Genomic DNA, 8454 nt, shown 5'->3' with positions numbered 1-8454 from the left:
GCAGGCATACAGTGTTGGGTGTTTCTCAATATATATATATATAATATGTGTGTGTGTGTGTGTGTGTATATATGTACATATATACCCACACTGTATTACCAAAAGTATTAGGATGCCTGCCTTTACACGCCCATGAACGTAATGGCATCCCAGTCTTAAGGCCCATTCACACGATAAGAAAATCGGAAGTGAAATTCCGTACAACAAATTATCTGACGATTTTTTGATTGCTGGTATAGTGCTTTTGACAGCCAATTCTGACGTTTCGCATGACAAAAACTGGATGTGCAGGCCTAGAAAAAAAATTTCGTACACGAACATAATGTCCGATTTTCGTTGAATTAGTACAGTTTTCAGCAAAAAAAAAAAAATCGTAAGAGCAAGACTAGGCATGCTCCAAAACAAAAGAATACATACAAAAAAATTCAACACATTACATCACATCTGAAGTTGTTGTTTTCTGTCATATGAGAATTTCTATATGTTGAGTAACTTCTACACTGTCGATATGGGGAAACAAAACAACGTGTACAAGGCTTTAGTCTGTAGGGTTCAATATTGAGTTGGCCCACCCTTTGCAGCTATAACAGCTTCAACTCTTCTGGGAAGGCTGTCCACAAGGTTTAGGAGTGTGTCTATGGGAATGTTTCACCATTCTTCCAGAAGCTCATTTGTGAGGTCAGGCACTGATGTTGGACAAGAAGGCCCCTCTAATTCATCCCAAAGGTGTTCTATCAGGTTGAGGTCAGGACCCCTCTTATTATATTACATAGTTACATAGTAGGTGAGGTTGAATAAAGACAATAGTCCATATAGTTCAACCTGTGTAGGTGTGTGTGGCCGTAATCATCTCGCATACCCCTGAATGTTCTGATTCTTGAGATGTAATAAGAGTCTTTTGAAAGCCACCATACTTCCTGCAGAAACCACCTCTTGTGATAGAGAATTCCACAATCTTGTAGCCCTAACAGTAAAGAACCCCCTGGTTTGCCTGAAATTAAAACGTTTCTCCTCTAATCGCATTGTATGCCCTCGAGTCCTCATGCAATCCTTCCGACTGAATAGCTTTTTTTCTATGCTGAGATCACCATTGAGATATTTATAAATTGCTATCATGTCCCCTCTCAGGTGTCTCTTCTCCAGGGAGAATAAATCAAGCGATTGCAGATGCTCTTCATAATTAAGGTCCTCCAATTCCCTAATTAGTTTAGTTGCCCTTCTCTGGACTTTCTCCAGTGTGTGTGTGTATGTGTGTGTGTATATGTGTATATATATATATATATATATATATATATGTGTGTGTGTGTGTGTGTGTGTGTGTGTGTGTATATATATATATATATATATATATATATATATATATATACACACACACACAATGGGTCTTCAAAAAGTTTCTGCAAAAAATAAAAATAAATAATATATCTATATATATATAATATATCCTAATTTTAAAAAAGTGTGGAAACTTTTTGAAGAACCCTCACGTGTGTATAATATATATTTTTTTTATTTATTTTTTACATAGGTCTTCTGGCCTGTCCACTAAAATCCCCAAATCTTTCTTTCTCTCCACCAGTTGTGGTGTGGAAGTTTGTACTCATGCAATGAGTTTTTATTTTTATTTTTTATTATTATTATTATACAGGCTTTATATAGCGCCAACAGTTTGCGCAGCGCTTAACAAAATGAAGGCAGACATTACAGTTACAATACAATTTGGTACAAAAGGAATCAGAGGGCCCTGCTCATTAGAGCTTACACTCTAAGAGGGAGGGTCAATTGATGCAAAAGGTAATAGCTGTGGGGGATGAACGGATAGAGAAAGTGAAACTGTGTACTAGCTAGAAGCCGGATAGGCTTCTTTAAAGTGGAGTTCCGGCCTATTTTGCAACTTTAGTGATTCCTGGAGTGCTCGCTATGCTGATCAACAATTGGGCATTTTCAATTTTTATTGGGGGTCCCTTACCTTATTTTTCAGAAAATGTATTTACAGAAATCACTGGAACAGTTTGGTTTCGGAGAAAGTTTTAGAAAACATATAACCATAATCTATAGTCAATCTTGTTCAACTCTTTTGATGAATGGATTAATGTCATCTACGATAAGTTTAGAGAGATTGACAAGACAGGGATGTCCTGTATCCCCCCCCCCCCCATCTATTTGCTATAGCAATAGAGACGCTTGCTTTGAGGTTTAGGAAATCTGAGGAATATAAAGGAATAGTAATGGGAAATAAGAAGGAGGTCATTGGTCTCTATGCGGATGATATAATACTGTATATGGGAGACACACAAAACTCCTCAACAGAAGCAATGAAACTGATAAATTAGGTCAGGGAAGTATTCAGGATTAAAAATCAATTGGCAGGAATCTGTTTTAATGCCATTTAGACACGATATACAGAGGAATGAGGATCCCTCGTTGAAAATAGTGAGTTCATTCAAATACTTGGGTATTCAAATTAAGTTAGATCCAGAGGAAGCATTAGTAATGAATGTAAATTCTTTATTGGAACAAATTAAATGCAAGTTGAGAATATGGTCAAAGTTACCACTTTTGGTGGCAGGAGGAATAAATTTAATCAAGACAGTAGTGTTACCCAAATGTTATATATATATATATATATATATATATATATATAATGTGTGTGTGTGTGTGTGTATACCAGTGTGTAGATCAAATAAATATTCAATATTACATGATGTATAAATACATATGCTGCAGCTTAAACCACAAAATCAATATAAAAAAAATGTGTGAAAAATAAACTCCCACAAGCTGCGCAAAAACACTTCAAAGAAATGTGTTCAAAAATGCAAAAAATACAATATTGCAACAAATAATCATAAAAAAATAAACTCATATAAGGTGGAATTGTGCATAAAATAAATCACATAAAGTCCATTAATCCAATGTGCTAAGGTAGTAACAGGCTTTCTTCACACCTGTCACTACTTTAGCACATTTGATTAATGGACTTTATGTGATTTATTTTGTGCACAATTCCACCTTATATGAGTTTATTTTTTATGATTATTTGTTGTAATATTGTATTTTTTGCACATATTTATTTGAACACTTATTTCTTTGAAGTGTTTTTGCGCAGCTTGTTGGAGTTTATTTTACACACTCACATTCTTTAGTAGTTATACCAAAATCTATATTTAAAAAGTTAAACTCACAATTTATAAAATTTATATGGACTAGTGGTAGATCCAAACTTAAAATAACAACAAAGGAACCCCTCCCCCCCATAGATGGGAGGGCTAGGGATTTTTCAGTTGCCACTTAACTCAAAATCAAAACCTATATCTAAAGATATATACATTTTTATTCAAAAATAGTTTAAACTGAACAAACCACATAGTTAAAAATTTCCTGTATACATTATTCAAGATTCACATACATTTGTGATATTGTCACAGAGTAGCAATCTGGACGTGACATGAGTGTCGGTGGGGAGCCGCGAGACACAGACCGCTGCAGATTACCAGCTGATTCAACAAAGTTGGCATTTATTGGTGTTTCCGTATGTATACCTTATCTACGAAACCTTAAAGGGTCCAATCCGGTTTAGAGGCTTCCTGAATTTAATTATTGAAAGAGTCCAGTATAAATACCCTAATTACTCCTCCTGCGGTTGACTAAAAAGAAATCTTCTGGTGAAACATGTCGGGATGACCTGAAGAAGGGGGTTCCCCCGAAACATGTAGTCTCATTTGGCATTCCTCGCCTCCTTAGTAGCTGGCCACCTCACTAATACACCGTTGTTGCTTAGTGTGGACACTGCATTCACCATAACTGGTCTCCAGCTGCCCAGTGACGTCATCTCCCGGCGCAGCTGCGGGACTACGAGGGCAGGAGACTCCAGTGCTCTCTGGAGATACTGCCAGCCGCTACACAGAAGTGCCTGCAAATTTGCCTCCCCAGTGCAGGATGGCACTTGCGGGCTTTCTTCTATGATGTGGCATACTTCTGGTCGAGTCCTCCTCCATCTGTGCCAGGCAAAGGTTCCATCTTATCCCCTGTTGGGGGTGACATCTCCTGCACAGCACACTGTCACCGGCATTGGCTCCCACTAAGGTACTGCCATTCCACATGGTAGCCAGCGTCGCTCATTTTATTCGTTGGATCTTTTCTACTGTGATGTTTCCAATAAACTGAGACTTTTGTATCTCAAATCTTCAAGCAAGGTTTGTCCTTGGTCTGGGGGGATTGCTTTCTATCACCATTTTCACAGTTTTAATCATTTTTTCTGGTCTCTAGACTTGTCAGCTCTTAGTGCCAGGTTTTTCTGTGTGTCTTCCTACTCTGCGACAATATCTTAAATCTATCTAGGGCAGTTAAAACAGCTACAGCCATGGATAATACAGAAAAGAGCGGGAAGAGAGGAAAAATACCTACTGGAAATACTCCAGATAGAGGACTTAGTGGTAGCATTGGAGGGACAGTCAGCGAGGTTACCTAAAATTAAGATTCCCATGTTTACAATGGCACAAGTGGTATGGAAAGAAGCTAAGAGAATAGTAGGGTTTAGAGATGTCCCCATCTTATAGACCGAGGCATTTGAGCAGCTGGAAGGAAGTCCAGATGGAACCTTCTGGAAACAGAAAGGTGTGATTGACCTAGAGCAGGTGTATGAACATGGAACTATGCGAACATTTGAATACCTGAACAAACAACATGATATAACACATAAACACTTTTATAAATATTAAAAATTAAGACATACCTTGCAGGCACAATTTGGCAAGCAGAATCTTAAAATATCAAAATACCCCCTTATAGGAATTCTAAAGTCACAGGGGCCGAAGGGACTTCAGAATTCTGTAGAAACGTATCACTTTAAGTCCTTGGCTCAGTCAATGAACAGTCTAGGGCATTTTTTTGTTTTTTGTGTTTTATTTGGAACTGAGATGGGAGAAGGGATGAGTGGGATACTCAAACTATGAACAATGCACAATTCTGAGGACAGCTAGCTGCAGTGTATGCGGCAAGGCCGCTGCTTCACTATGCCACGGAAGTGAAGATGGATGAATAGGCTCCTGTTACTGATACTCTTCAGGGTTTAAACTTGGCACCCCCTTTTTCACTTGCTGTATGGGCTGGCCCCTGTTCAATATCACCAGAGTGGTCCCCTTCCTGGGCAGACCCCTGGCAAGCTCCCTGGTACTCATGGACACTGTTTTTCCTTAGGTTGCTCTGCCACTGGCTCCACAGTCAGTATCCTCTGGACCTCCTGGCTCCGCACCACACTTCTGGTCCACTAAGCCGACTGCCTGTGACCACTTTCCACACTGACAGGAGGAGAGAAAGCCATCGCCCTCCTCCTGGGACCTGGCTTCCTGCCCAAAGACGCCCTTTCACATGTGCCCCTGTCTTTTATGACCTATCCCAGGATGCACCGCTGTTGTGCCAACCCACTGGGGCAGTAACAAAAGCCTGTGTATCACTGGCTGGGTTTCCTCCACTGTCCAACAGCCCCCCCTATTGGATACAGTGGGGACATTCCCTCAGACCAAGTGAATCACACATGCAACAAGCAGAACTAATAGATCCTGCTCCCTGTGAAGAAGGGAGCACATACATTTGACCTGCTGCTCCGCTGTTAAGCAGACCGAGCCAAAAACGATTCTATCTCTCAAGCACCTGACTAGGAGGGTGCTACATAATCTTTCCTATTACAAGCTAAAATAGGCAGAAAACCATTGAAAGTAAGAGATAAATGGCAGGTATTGATCCCAGAAATGACCGATAAAAAATGGGAGGAGATATGTTCCTCGCATTTGGTTGTATCGCCAATAGATACTAATAAGATGATCCAATTGTATATAATGCGCCAGATATATCTTAGCCCTAATAGACTATATAAAATGGGTAGAAGGCCAACATCAGAATGTTTTGCAATGTCATCAAGATTTCTGCCACTTGATGAGGTAATGGGATGTTGGGAGTCAAGTAATAAAAAAAACTTTCTGAAATTTAATAAAAGAACGGGGCCTTGTACCCCTGAAGTATGTTTTCTGGGGGTGTTCAATGATGATGAATTTGTCAGGATATGTAAAGATCTTTTTTGCAAAAAAACACTTTTTCAGGCTCGGAAGCAAATTGCATCCATTAGAGAATGGATGAATGCAGTTAATCATATCATAGCATATGAAAAAGTTATGTATGAAAGTAGGGGAAACCTACAGAAATATCAGAAAATTTGGAGTAAATAGTGTAGTATGGAAGGGACTAGTGAGAGATAGAGTAGATGAATAGAATGATCAAAAAACTGTAAATGTAATTTTTATTATGTATGTTTTTGATATACTATAAAAATGAATTAAAAAAAAATATGGATAGATTAGGAAACAGTTGGACAGATTGGGGTTGGGAGTTCAAAGGATGGGAGAAGCTCTGGAGAAATCCTGGAGGCGAGCAAGGAAGGAGGTGACAAGGGAGCTAGAGAGCAGGAGGTCTCGGGAGGACCGAAGAGAGCGACTTGGTTGATATTTTGAGATCGGGTTAGTGATGTACATGGGGGCAGAGTTGTGGATGGAATTGTAAGCTGCTATTAGTACTTTGAATTTTATTTTTTGGGTGAGTGGAAGCCTGTGGTGGGATTGGCGGAGAGGGGTGGAGGACACTGAGTGGTTGGTAAGGTGGATGAGTCTTGCAGCAGCATTCATTATGGACTCGTATGAAAGTAAAGATGAATCGGCGCTATATTCATATACTAAGATAATGATGAGTGTCCCGCTAAAGGGGAAGGTAACTAAAAAAGGGGGTCCCAGTGGTTGAATATATCTTCCAAAAAAATTATGACTCCCAGTATAGAATGAAAGAGAGTGACCAAGTTGTGTGCTAATACATATATAAGTTAAAACCTCAACAATTCATATTTGTAAACAATAAATAATCTGTGATTATATATATATATATATATATATATATATATATATATATATATATATATATATATATATATATATAGTGATAAATATAATGTGCAAAAAACAAGTGCAAATCAGCAGTAATAAAGTGCACTAGTGACAATAAATAATAACTAAGGCGTGCTCAAAAAGTGATATCAACATATAGAAGTGCCGTGTTAAAAACAGTATGTTTCGTTAATAGTGCAAATATGCCAAAAAGTAACGATTCTGTGAACGTGGTATGAGTGACCCCAGGTACACTCAGCTTCAAGGTGATCGTCCGTGCAGAATTGCAGAGCCTGCGAGCGTGCGTGCGTGTCTGTTTGCCTGTAGGAATACTCAAGATGGCTGTGGGTCACTTGACATTCCCCCGAACGCGTTACGTCCTCTAGGGGCGGGACTTCATCAGGGATCTGCAATTCTTTATGTAACAAAATGTGAATGTAATGCTTTTAACAATAAAGTATATTTGAGCAATACAGAGAGCACTAGATTTTACTTCCCTATCATTACATATGCTACGGAGACACCCTGTGGAGGAATTATTCCATCTATGTTGAGGACTCCGGCTATACATTGTGATCTGAGGTCTGGATACTAGCAATTGATCCTGATTGTTGATAAATGAGAAGAGAAGGAGTGGAGGTGTACTGCAGATTGGCTTAGTTATTACATGCTGTTTGACCCTGCAGGGTCTCGGAGAGAAGGTGAGAGGCAGAGAATGACAGGTGGCGGGATCTTATGAGCACCCTTTCACATTGTGGACCAGGATACTGCTTGCTCCGAGATATTCTTCCATCATTAATTAGAAAGACTTTCTCCTCACTTATCACTCTGCACCTGTTTGGGACTTGTTTCTAGCATGCTTATATTTATTCATTAGGATTGCGCTGCACTTTATTTTATGTAAGTGTTAAGGAACCCTAACAGCGTTTGAGGTCTTTAGTGTCGTAGGTGGCACACATGTGCATTATGGCGCTTTTCCACTGCATGGAACCGAACGGTTCGGCTCGCTTTTGTGCTTTTCCATTGCTGGTACTGCATGGTACGGTGTAGGAACGGTTCGGTACGGTACGGCGGCGCTTTTCCACTGCATGGAACCGAACGGTACGGCTCTCAAAAAAAGTATCACCTCGATTGTGGTTCCAAGAGGTACCATACCCGGTACCATATCCCACAATCCTTTGCATGCAGTCACTACTAGCCACTGATTGGTCAGAGAATCGTTGTTATCCCACCCACTTAACTTTAGTACTACTTTAGTGGAAAAGTAAACCGTACCGAACCGTTCCAACACCGTACCATGGAAAAGCAAACCGGGCCGAGTAGAGCCGAGCCGGTACTTGCAGTGGAAAAGTGCCATTTGAGGTCTCATGTTTGGAGTCAAGAGATCATGATTCCACCTGTGATTCATTGTGGGATTCTGAAGTGATAGTGAGGATCACACAGCAACTGCATGGAGACTTGAATTCTAATAGCTTTAGGGGTTAAGAGGGTTAAAGGCAGATTTATGACTCATGAAAGACCTTGA

General features: G+C 39.8%; 1 protein-coding gene across 1 annotated transcript in view; it reads left to right on the top strand.

Annotated features, from left to right (window-relative positions):
• LIME1 (Lck interacting transmembrane adaptor 1) overlaps positions 1-8454 on the top strand; it is a 41007-nt gene that overhangs the window by 4236 nt on the left and 28317 nt on the right. The gene's annotated exons all lie outside the window — the stretch shown is intronic.

This window comes from Pelophylax lessonae, assembly GCF_965119305.1.
Source record: "Pelophylax lessonae genome assembly, chromosome: 11".
Taxonomy (NCBI): Eukaryota; Metazoa; Chordata; class Amphibia; order Anura; family Ranidae; genus Pelophylax; species Pelophylax lessonae.
This window is presented reverse-complemented; position numbering and strand designations above follow the sequence as displayed.